The 13,144-nt window shown below is 38.7% G+C and overlaps 1 protein-coding gene across 1 annotated transcript in view; it reads right to left on the bottom strand.

Moving 5' to 3' along the window:
- Positions 1-13,144, bottom strand: part of FLT3 (fms related receptor tyrosine kinase 3) — an 81,124-nt gene that overhangs the window by 67,226 nt on the left and 754 nt on the right. The window lies entirely within an intron of this gene.

Here is a 13,144-nt window from a genome sequence, read left to right as displayed (position 1 = left end):
TAAGGAGGGTCACTTCATAATACTAAAGGGAGAAGTTCAACAAGAAGATATAACTCTGGTAAACATATATGCACCCAATACAGGAGCACCCAAATACATTAAAAAAAAACTTCTGGAAGATACCAAGGGAGAGAGCGACAGCAATTCAGTCATAGTAGGGGACCTTAATACCCTATTGACACCACTGGATAAATCCTCTAAACAAAAAATCAACAAAGAAACAGCAATGCTAAATGAATCACTGGATCAGGTGGAATTAATTGACATCTTCAGAACATTTTATCCCAAAGAAACAGGTTATACATTCTTCTCAAATGCACCAGGGAATTTTCAAAGATAGACCACATATTGGGACACAGTCAAAGTCTCTTCAAATTCAAGAAGATAGAAATCATATCAAGCATCTTCTCAGATCACAATGGCATAAAATTAGAAATCAACTACAAGAAAAACAATGAAAAAAAAACAAGCACTTGGAGGCTAAATAGCATGCTATTAAACAATGATTGGGTTACCAAAGATATCAAAGAAGAAATAAAAAGCATCATGGCAACAAATGACAATGAAAACACAACAATCCAAAATCTATGGGACAGACACAGTGAAAGCAGTCCTGAGAGGGAAGTTCATAGCCCTACAGGCCTACCTTAAAAAAACAAAAACAAAAACAAAAGGTAATTAATTATCTAACCCTGAAACTTAAAGAATTAGAAAGAGAGCAACAAGAAAAGCCCAGAGTAATCAGAAGGAAGGAAATCATAAAGATCAGAGCGGAAATAAATGACACAGAGACCAAACAAACAAACAAACAAACAAAACCACAATACAAAAGATAAATAAAACCAAGAGCTGGTTCTTTGAAAGGCTAAACAAGGTTGATGAACCTCTAGCCAGGCTCACCAAGAAACAAAGAGAAAGGACCCAAATAAACAAAATCAGAAATGAAAGAGGTGAAATAACAACCAACCCCACAAACATCCAAAGGATTGTAAAAAAAAATACTATGAACAACTCTACTCCAACAAACCGGACAACTTAGACAAAATGAAAATATTCCTAGAAAAATAAATTCTTCCAAAACTCAATCAAGAATAATAATAATAAAAAAAAAAACTGAATAGGCTGATAACTACAGATGAAATTGAAGCAGTAATCAAAAAACTTCCAGCAAACAAAAGCCCTGGACCAGATGGCTTCACAGGGGAGTTTTACCAAACATTCAAAGAAGAACTAAAACATATCCTCCTCAGACTATTCAAAAAAAATTCAAGAGGAAGGAACACTTCCAAGCTCTTTCTATGAAGCTAGCATCACCCTAATACCAAAACCAGATAAAGACACTACAAAGAAAGAGAATTGCAGACTATTATCCCTGATGAACATAGATGCTAAAAATCCTCAACAAAATTCTAGCAAATCGGATCCAGCATTACATTCGAAAGATCATACACCACGACCAAGTGGGATTTATTCTGGGGATACAAGGCTGGTACAATATCTGCAAATCAATAAACATGATACATCACATAAATTGAGAGACAAAAATCACATAATCATATCAATTGATGCAGAAAAAGCATTTGACATAATCCAACACCCTTTTGTGATAAAAACTCTCAGCAAAAGGAATAGAAGGATCATACCTCAACATAATAAAAGCCTTATATGACAAACCTATAGTACTTGTCGTTTGTTGATTTGTTGATGATAGCCATTCTGACAGATATGAGATTGTATCTCATTGTCGTTTTGATTTGCATCTGTCAGGTGATTAGTGACTTTGAGCATGTTTTCATATATCTCTTGGCCTACTGTATGTCCACTTTCGAATATGTCTATTTGTTTTGTCCATTTTTTATTGGATTGTTTATCTTCCTTTTGTTAAGTTGTATGAGTTCCCAATAAATTTTGGAGATTAGGCCCTTACCAGATATAACATTGGCAAATATGTTCTCCCATGCAGTGGGCTCTCTTGTTTTGTTAATGGTTTCTTTTGCTGTGCAGAAGCTTTTTATTTTGATGTAGTCCCATTTGTTTATTTTCTCTTTGGTTTCCATTGCCCTAGGAGCTGTATTTGGTAAAGATATTGATACAACATATATCTGATATTTTGCTGCCTAAGGATTCTTCTAAGATTTTTATGGTTTCCTGTCTTACGTTTAAGTCCTTTATCCATTTTGAGTTTATTTCTGTGAATGGTGTAAGTTGGTGGTCTAGTTTCATTTTTTTTGCATGTATCTGCCCAATTTCCCCAATACCATTTATTGAAGAGACTGTCTTGACTCCATTATATGCTCTTGCCTCCTTTGTCAAATATTAATTGAGCATAATGGCTTGGGTCTGTAGTTCATTCTTTCAATTGCTGAGTAGTAGTCTATTATTATACCACTATAACACAGTATTTTAATTCATTAACCTGTGGGTAGAATTTGGATTGTTTCTATTTTTGGGCTTTTACAAATAAAACTGCTTGGTATGGACATATGCTTTCATTTTTTTGAGTAAATGCCAAGGGGTAGAATATGTAAGTTATATGCAAGGTATCTGTAACTTTTTAAGAAAGTACCAGACAATCCTCCAACGAAGTTGTATGATTTTCTATTTCTCTTGGCAACTTCTTAGAATTCCAGTGGTGCCACATCCTCGCCAACACTTGGTATTATGAGAATTTTTAATTTTAGCATTCTAATAGGTGTATTATATCTCCCTGTGGTTTCAATTTGCATTTTTCTACTAATGATGTTAAGTATCCTTTCAGATGCTTACATGACATCCTATGTATCCTTAGGTAGTGTGCCTGTTCACATGTTTTGGCCAAATCAAGTCCTTTTAAATTCTTTTGTTTATTTTCTTTTTATTTAGTTCTTATAGTCCCCCCTCCCAGTTTTATTGAGATATTATCTACATGTAAAACATAATGACTTGATATGTTTATTTGCAACATGGTTACACAATAAGTTTAATTAATATCTATCACTTTACATAATTACATTTTTTCTTGTGATGAGAACTTTTAAGAACTACTCTTAGCAACTTTCTAATATATAATAGAGTATTCATAATTATAGTCAGCATGTTGTACATCACATTGTGAGTTTTACCTGGTGTAAAGCATTTTTGCATTGTTAAATATTCTTGAAACTTTTTTCTGAGATTCAGTTAAGTTCATTGTAAACACTTTATTCCTTGCTTTTAAGCTTGGTTAGGTGGGACCAGAGCAATATGTAGAGCTAATGTTTTCCCACTAGTGGGCTTTATCAAAGTTAATAATTTATGCTCTTCAAAAAATACTATTTAAAAATTGAAAAGACAAACCACAGATTGGGAGAAAATATTTTCAAAACACATCTGATAAAGGACTTGCCTGCAGAATATACAAAGAACACTTAAAACCTATTAATAAGAAAATAAACATCCTGATTTAAAAAAATGGACAAAAGATTTTAGGAGTACTTGACCAAACAAAATATAGGCTGGCAATTAAGCACCCAAAAAAATGATCAGGCCTAGCTGGTTTAGCTCAGTGGATAGAGCGTCGGCCTGCGGTCTGAAGGGTACTGGGTTCGATTCCGGTCAAGGGCATGTACCTTGGTTGCGGGCACATCCCCAGTAGGGGGGTGTGCAGGAGGCAGCTGATAGATGTTTCTCTCTCATTGATGTTTCTAACTCTCTATCCCTCTCCCTTCCTCTCTGTAAAAAATCAATAAAATATATATATTTTAAAAAATGATCAGCCCTCTGGTCTGGCTCAGCAAATAGAGCGTCGGACTGCAGACTGAAGGGTCACAGGTTCGATTCTGGTCAAGGGCACATGCCTGGTTGTGGGCTCAATACCCAGTAGGGGGTGTGCAGGAGGCAGCCGATCAATGATTCTCTCTCATCATTGATGTTTCTATCTTTCTCTCCCTCTCCTTTCCTCTCTGAAATCAATATATATATATTGATCTATATCTATATCTATCTATCTATCTATCTATCTATCTATCTATCTACATAAAGATGATCAACATCATTCGTCATTGTGAAAATGCAAATTAAAACCACAATGAGCCCTAGCTGATTTGGCTCAGTGGATAGAGTGTAGGCCCATGGACCAAAGGGTCCTGGGTTTGATTCCTGTCAAGAGCATGTACCTTGGTTGCAGGCTCCTCCCTAGCCCCATGGAGACAACCAGTCCATGTGTCTCTCACCTTCACGTTTCTTTTTCTCTGTCTCTCCCCGTCCCTTCCACTCTCTCTAAAAATCAATGGGAAAAAGAAACAAGCCACAATGACATATTGCTACCTTCCTTTTAGAATTGTTAAAAAACAAAACCAGCCCTGCCCGGGTAGCTTAGTTGGTTAGAGCATCGTCCCAATATGTCAAGGTTATGGGTTCAATCCCGTCAGGGCACATATAAGAATCAACCAATGATGCATAAATAAGTGGAACAACAAATCTCTCTCTCTCTGTTTCCCTCTCCCACTTTCTCTAAAATAAATATTTTTTTTTTAAAAAACTGACCTTACCAAGTGCTCACAATGATGCCGAGCAACTGCAACTCTACATTGGTGAAAAATGGTAAAATCACTTTGAAAAATTGGCAGTTTCACAAAAGTTGAATACTGTTAGCATCTGACCCAGCAATACAATACTATTCCTGGATATTTACCCAAGAAAAATTAAAGCCCACCCCTGAACCAATATTCAAATATTTATAGCTGCTTTATTCATAATTGCTAGAAACTAGAAGCAAACAAATGAACATCAGCTGGTTAATGGATAAATATCCATACAATCAAATACTACTCAGCGATAGAAAGGAAAAATATGTTGATACACATAAAATATACTGAGAGACATAATAACATGGATAAATCTCAAATAATTGTGCTATGTAAAAGAAACGTATTCAAAAGGTTACATATTTTAAATTTCACTTATAGACATTCTGGAAAAAGAAAAGTGTTGGGGACAGAAAAAAGGATTACTGGCTGTCAGGGGTTGGGGGTGAGCAATGGAGATGACTAGAAAGGGGCATAAGGGAAGTTTAGGGGAGAATGGAAATGTTCTGTACCTTGTTAGAGGTGGATGTGTTAGTTAAACACATGTAACCATACACTTGCTATGTGAAAATTGTACCTCAATAAACCTGCCTTTTAAAAAAGCCAAATGAAGAATTTGCCACCATTGATAGTAAGGTTCTTTCCGAGAATTTATTCCCAAACCCTAATGACATTTCCCAGAGTCCAGTTCTAAACCCATTCTGAACAAGAGGACAACTGTAGAACTGGAAAAGGACTTCCTAAGTTGTCTCCTTTGAAGGGAAAGGAATGAAGTTGGGTATAGTAGATGGAGAAAAATATTTAGCATGAACTTAAAATAAAATTTCAGGTAAAAGTAAAATCTACTCCACTGAAAAGTGATGGATTTAGACATTACTAAACAAATCACAGAAAGTCACAGCACCTCGTTTACAAATCCTCCCAGCCAAGTCTTCCCTGAGGCAAAAATAATTGCAGAAGATGTGAAGACCTGAGTCTCAAGTCCTTCCACTGAGGGTTATCGGTTTTGATAACTTAGAATTTCAGCAAGTCATTTAAACTCTTTGGGACCCATTTTCCTCATCTGGTAAAAAAGAGCAGTACACTGGTTTGGTACCTTTGGTCTTAGTCCTGATTCCTGGCACAAAGCTCCAGAAACCCGTGGAACTTCCTGAGTGATAGGAGTATCTTTTGTTATTCATAAGAGGCTCCTTTTTAACACAATGGAGTTTATGCTAATGAAGTGACATAGGGTGGGGCCCCTAGAAAGCCTTAAGATGGGACTGGTCACCAGAAAGACCAGGTGATTTGAAAGTGGGAGCTTTCAGCCCCAACCACTGACCACAAGAAAGGAGCAGGGTGCTGCAGATTAAGCTCTATAAAAATTCTTCAACTGAAAGGTGTGATGAGTTTCTGGGTAGGTAAACATGTAGAGAGGTGCTGGGAGAGTGGCTGCCTGCAGGGCACGGAGACTCCACACTCATCCTACGTTCCTCGCCTTATGCATCTCTTCCATCCATTCCTGAGTTAGGTCCTTTTATAATAAACTGCTATTTTAGTAAATAAAATGTCTCCCTGAGTTCTGTGAGCTGCTCTAGCAAATTAATCGAATCTTAGGAGTAGGTCAAGGGAACCTCTGGTGACTGCCTGTCGTGATGTGGTAAGCAGTTAGACAGACATGAGCAGAGGAAGGATGACGAGCCAGGTGCAGAGGGTCACCAGGGCAGAAAGCCCTGGGAGCCTAGCAAAGGACAATCACAGGGTGGGACTTCATCCCCAGGATGACCTTTCCTCCCCTTGCGTAGGGCTGGTCATGTGGTATGGGCGCCCTGACCTTTCCTCCCTAGAGATGACATCTAGGCCTCGATTGTATTTCAGCTCCAGGCCCAGAAAAGCAGCAAAACCAGACAAGTGGCCCCACTGGCTGATCTAGGATCAGCTGCATTGAATAATGACCCCCTGCCCTGGCACTGACCAATCAGTCAGTGGAGACCACAACCCTGAAAGGACACACGTGGAAAGCTGCTGAATATTCTATTGAGATCTTTCCCTGGGACCTCCCCTAAAATCTCCACCCTTAAAACCTTTAGGACCAAGGACCTGCTCGCTCTCCCTCCAGGGAGTATGAGGTCCTCCTCCCTCTGCCCCAGGCGCAATAGCATTACCTTCATCACTCCCAAGCTCCAAGGGCCCTTCCTTTGACTTTAACTTGTTTCTAAGCCCATTTTTCTACAAATGACTTTTTCTACCCTAGGATTTTCTAAATAAATGTTTTCTTATCGTTTGAGTCCTGATTCTGAATTCTTTCCTAGCCAGAACTCAAGTACCAAGGTTGCTGAACCCAGGTCTGGTCTGACCCCACCTGGCTAACATCTGGTGCCTTCCCACCGCCTGCAACAGTCATGGCGCAGGTGACAGACACCTGGACTTGTGATTGGCATCCGAAGTGGAAGGGGAGGGGTATCCCTGAATCCTTAACCTATGGGATCTGACACTCTCTCCAGTTGGGTAGTGTCTGACTAGAGTTAAATCACAGAACACTCAGCTGGTGTTACAGAATTGCTCGGTGTGGGGAAATCACCCCCTACATACACTGGTGGCCAGAGTGCCAGGAGTGTTCAGTGTTAGTAGTGATGTGTGTAGAGAGGAGACACATGAGTGTTTTGCCTTAGAATTGGGGAAGCCCTAAGGTCTCAGTCTCTATATATTCTCATGATTTTAACTACTGTCTACTTGCTCATGCGTTTCTGATTCATACCTGCAGTGTATATAATTATATATCAGTGGCCCTCAGGAACTTGGATTAGCCTTGCCTTTTTCCTTCTTAAACCTCCTCCTTCCTCCATCTTCTCTTCCTCTCAGTTAGTGGCAGCACATCCACTGTCACCAAAGCCAGAAACCCATGTCATTTTGACTCCTCCCTCTTCTTCTCTTTTCATTATCCAGTCAGTTGCCAAGCCTGGACATTTTAACCTCTTGCTGATTCCCAATTCTATATGCAGCCCTGCCTCACTATTACATGGCCCCAATTCTGCCCTCATCTTCTCTGGCCTGGATACTACCAACAACTTCTCAGTCTGCCTGGCATCCATCCTCCATACAGATACCAGAACTGTCTTTCTAAAATATATCAGGGAGCCCTGGCCAGTTTGGCTCAGTGGATAGAGCATCGGCCTGGGGACTGAAGGGTCCCGGGTTCGGTTCCGGTCAAGGGAATGTACCTTGGTTGCAGGCACATCCCTAGTAGGAGGTGTGCAGGAGGCAGCTGATCTATGTTTCTCTCTCATCAATGTTTCTGTCTCTCTATCCCTCTCCCTTCCTCTCTGTAAAAAAATCAATAAAATATATATTTTTTAAAATAAATAAATAAAAAATAAAATATATCAGGGAGTGTCACTCCTCTGCTTAAAACCACTCACAACCCACAGCAATGGTCCTTATCCTTTCTTGAGTCACAGACCTCTTTGAAAATCTGATGAAAGCAGTTAACTCTCTTTCTAAAAAAATACCATGTACACACACACACACACACACACACACACACACACACACACACCCTTTGGTATACAATGGACCCTGAATTCCATCCAGAAACTCTAGGTCTACATGATAAAGGCCAAGTCCCTTATTACATCACTACAATACTTACACATGACACATTGAGCCTCTGGCAACCTGTGCTTCTTTAAAAAATTAACCACTGAACAACTTCAGACGATTCTGTGTTACCAGTTTGTAAATTATAGTTACTCTATTCCGGAGGCCTTATACATTGTGTCCCAGCAACCGGAAGGGAATTACAGTTTCTGCCTGCTCCATGTTTCCTTGTTACCGCTGTATCTTTTTCTTTGCTGTCCTATTTGCCTGGAATGTCCTTTTCCTTCCTTTCCCCTGCCAAATCTTACTTACCTTTCTAGTGCTGGCTCTGGCATCACCACCTCCTCTTGGAAGCCTTGCCTTACTTTCCTAGTCTGGGTCAGAGATTCCACCGCTGTGTATACATATAAAATTGCACTGCCATTTTCCTTTTATAGTCCTGACCCTTTCCTGCTGACACCCCCATTAGACTGTGAGTTCTTGGAGGGAAGGAACCAGTCCTATGTGGCACTTAACACAAATTCTGGACATAGTTGGTGCTCAAAAAGTGTCTAAGAAGGGAAGAAGGAAAATCCTGTGACTCTTGATCCTAATGATTTCTCCAGACTTTGTACATTTTTCTTTCTGCAAAGCACCCATCTGATGAGGAATGCAGTTGTACCTTATAGATATTATCTGATGAAAGACTAAGGTACTGCTTATCTTCTTTTTACAAATGAGGAAATTGAGTGCAGAGAAATCCCCTGCCAGAGCAAAGAACACGTTTCCATGTTGTTAGTCCTGCCTACAGCCCTCCAAAAACAGAATCCCTCACATTGGGAATTTCTGAACTCAAACGGCAAGGCATTTGACAACTGAATTTAGTGGATATCTTATAAGCAAAACACAAAAGCTTAAAAAAATAATAACAATATCCTATTTTAGTGGAGGCTGTAAATAATTTTATGGAGAATTCTTGGCTACCAATTGACATAATGACAGCAGTGAAAAAATATTTTTACTGTTTAAGCTAAAAAAAAATAACAATAGTTCCTCTTTTAGGGTCTTATGCAATTCCTCTAGCCACAAAGAACAGTGTGTGTATGTACTTTATATTATTTTTAAATTTCCTCCACATGTGTTGGTACCCATAGAACAGAACTGCATGATTCAAATTAATGACCATGAGCAAGTGCAAACAACATTTTCATCCCTGGAGGACCACTAATAATATAGTTATAGAAGGTATCAACCAAAGGTAATGAAATCACCTATGCATAAAGCTCATAGACCCCAAAAAGCCAGAAAGACCTTCAGCCACACACTGTGGCTACCTAACTGAGAAGTGGTGAAAGCTTCTTTGGAAGTCAGGGTAAAAATCTTAAGATCACAAAGTCACCTTATAAAACCAGAAGCTCTCCTCAAACAAACCACCTACTGTGAGATTCACAGGAGTTTGCTATTATCTTTTGAATGAAAGATACAGCATAGAGGCAAAACTAAATGATAAAACAGGCAAGGCTAATTTCCCTTCTCCAATTTCTTACTCCTCTACCTTCAATTCTCTGCATGGTCCCTTTCAACATCAAGAAAAATTATAAAATACAATACTTTTGAGGTTATTTGCTTTTTGTCAAATCAGAATCTTGACCCAAAGGTTAGGACAATATCTGGTGGGCATTTGAGGAGTCAGTCAGCAAGACTGTAATCTTCAACACTGACTGTAGGAGCTTTTGTTGCATGCATGCTTTCTGAGTTTCATTAGAAAATGAGAAGAGAAGAGGAGCAAGAAGAACTGTGCAGAAAGTGATAAAGCCAAGCCATCCTGTGGGCTTCTCAAGTGAGCAGACATGCCTCTGGGAGTAAAATGGAGTCAACAAATTTGTTCAAAGAACCATTCAAAAACTTCTTCCCAAAACCTAAAAAAATGGTCATTCTTAACTCTGGAACAGTCCATTTGTTTCATTAGGGCAGTGGTCGGCAAACTGGGCTCTTCGGCCCCTTGAGTGTGGCTCTTCCACAAAATACCACGGCCTGGGCGAGTCTATTGAAGAAGTGGCGTTAGAAGAAGTTTAAGTTTAAAAAATTTGGCTCTCAAAAGAAATTTCAATCGTTGTACTGTTGATATTTGGCTCTGTTGACTAATGAGTTTGCCGCCACTACATTAGGGAGTGGAAGAGCAGCTTCTCTCCCACAACCATCAAATACAGTCTCCACTGAAACAGGATATGTTTGTGTGTAGTTTCAGGGTTCCTATTCTGACCTGGTTGAAGCTTCCTTCACTGAAGCATCATATATTTCATCCATAGGTACTGAATGATCACAAAGTCTGTGTTGGAAGGTTGAACTAACTAAAAGCAAGCTTTGGGCCCAAATGCTTTTCCTCGGGAGAGGCAATCTCCATGCATTTACTACATAGAATGGAATTTGTTATTTCTATGTAAGTTGCCCCACTCCTATCCCTTTCATCTCTACCTCTTTGTGCCAAGCACAGAAATAGGTATTCAATGAGAACTTGTCAAAGAAAAAATTTCTTCCTTATGCAAGCTCTCTCCTGTCTTTCCTATCTGAAGTCTTCCCTGGAATAAAAGTAGGTGGTCCTTCTTCACATTTAATATCTCATTACCTAGCTGTTTTTCAGTTAAACAACTGGAAAATTTGAGAACAATAACAAAATCTTTACTGATACCTAAGAGTTACTGGAAGTAACTTTTAGTTGTAAAAATTAAAGCCATTCCCTAATGGAAGGCAAGAGTTCACAGTTAAATTTAAGAGGATAATTTACTATAAACAGATGTGAAGTAGCTAAGGAGAAATGCATAGCCATCTAAACTTGTATGATGGCAAAAATTCAAACTAGACTTTTAGAATTGAAGGGGCTTTAGGATCAGGTCACTGGTATCTTATCTAATCCAAACCAATCTTTGACTAGCATCTCTTCCCTCTACCAGGTCTCCCTCCTCATGACTTTAAACCTCCCTTAGGCTAGCAGTTCACAAGAAGGCAAATGAAGAAAGATAAGCAATAAGGACAAAGGATGGCAACTAAAATGTGTAATTCAATGCTCTGAATATGAATTTGCTGACACTAGTGAAAGAAACCATATCATAGTTATTAAAATACTGAATTTCTCCCCTTCTTATCCAGTATCAGCACACAATACAGTTGAGGCCATGGTGAGTATGGTTCCATTCTTTACACATTACTTTAAAAAGTTATCATTATTCATAAAAAGTAGAGTTTAGAATATAAGGGAAATGGGGATTGCAATTTATAATCCAAGGAATTTAAAGGTTTTAAATATTTTAAAGCCCTCATTTTTCAGCTTCTCACTTTGTGCCTATTCAAGGAAATCTGTAATACTGAGTGTTGGCAAAGATGTAAGGAACTGGAACTCCTATATGCTGGTAGTAGGAATGTAAATTGGAATGACCACTGAGGAAAACTGTTGGACAGTATCTAGCAAAACTGAATGTTTTCCTTCCTCTATAATCCAGAAATTTCACTCATGAGTATCATCCTAGGAGAAATGGGGTGTTGTGTATACCAAAACCATGTAAAAAATGTTCACAACAGTATTATTCATATTACACAAGATTTAAAACAACCTACATGTTCTTCAACAATAGAATAAACAAATTATATATATATTCATACTAAGAAATAGCACCCAGCAATTAAAGGAAAATGACCACTGCTGCTGAGAACAAGGTTGAATTCCATAATCACAATGCTGAGTGAAAGAAGCTGGACATAAAAGAATACATAATGATGGTCTGGTTTACATGAAATTAAAAATAAGTGAACGCCAAAACCGGTTTGGCTCAGTGGATAGAGCGTCAGCCTGTGGACTGAAGGGTCCCAGGTTCGATTCCGGTCAAGGCCATGTAGCTTGGTTGCGGGCACATCCCCAGTGGGAGGTGTGCAGGAGGCAGCTGATCAATGTTTCTCTCTCATTGATGTTTCTGACTATCTATCACTCTTCCTTCCTCTCTGTAAAAAATCAATAAAATATATTTTAAAAAAAATAAGTGAACCAATGATATTAGAAATCAAAATAGTGGCTACTTTTGCGGGGTAGTGACTGAAAGGGCTGAGGTAGACTTGGTCTATATCTTGATCCAATAATGATTATGTGGGTATATCCATATACAAAAGTTAATGGAGTTGCACTATTAAGACTTGTGCATATTTGCTGTGTGCAAATTATATCTCATTCACAACAATCTGCAGAGATATAGAAATCTGGGGGCTCTTTCTTAAAGAACTCAATACAGCTTAAATAAGTTGCAAATACTGTCTTTATACTTTTTGAAAGCCTTTATATGCCACTGAAACACTCACTAGTGTCATACTTAATAGAAAGTGAACTTTTTGTATTCATAGACTGAAAAACATATTGTACTATACATTTGCAGTATACATAATTACCAGCTAGTAAAAATGTTTGCAATTGTCTTTGCTTTCCCAAGCTTTTCTCCCTTATGTTACATTTCTTACTCTGTAATTCTGAATGATTTGTAGCAAAAACACTTGGACATAATTCCTGCACCTCTATATTGGAAATCTTTTCTCTATATACCACAGAGACTTCATGTTGGAATCCTAGAATTTGGGAACAGTGAGTGCTGGTTCCAAGATTGCAGAACGAGGACTGGAACCTGAGGCTCTTTGGCTCCCAGAATTCTGTCTCTTTCACCAGAAACTCGAGTCAACCCTCTCATCTTTCCAAACAGATAAAATGCATTAAAGGGGGATTTAAAAATATATATAATTTTTTTTGAAGTAACAACTATGCTACCCAGCAGATTATTTGGGAACCATGCGTGAGACCTTGAAAACTCCGTTAGGGTTTAATGTCGGGATAAAAACTGAGTAGAGAAGGAAGGGGTAGCTAGTGTTTTAATGTGTAAATCCTATTTGCGTAATATTCCCAAAGTAATTTTTTCGTTAATCCAACCGAATCTCGGCGGGGTTGGGGGGTCATTATTCTCAATGACTCGCTTTGGGGGAGAACGCGGGCTCACTTGCCAGAGTTCATACAT

The sequence above is a fragment of the Plecotus auritus genome (genome assembly GCF_963455305.1).
Source record: "Plecotus auritus genome assembly, chromosome: 3".
NCBI lineage: Eukaryota > Metazoa > Chordata > Mammalia > Chiroptera > Vespertilionidae > Plecotus > Plecotus auritus.
Note: the sequence above shows the minus strand (reverse complement) of the source record. Positions and strands in the feature narration are given on the sequence as shown.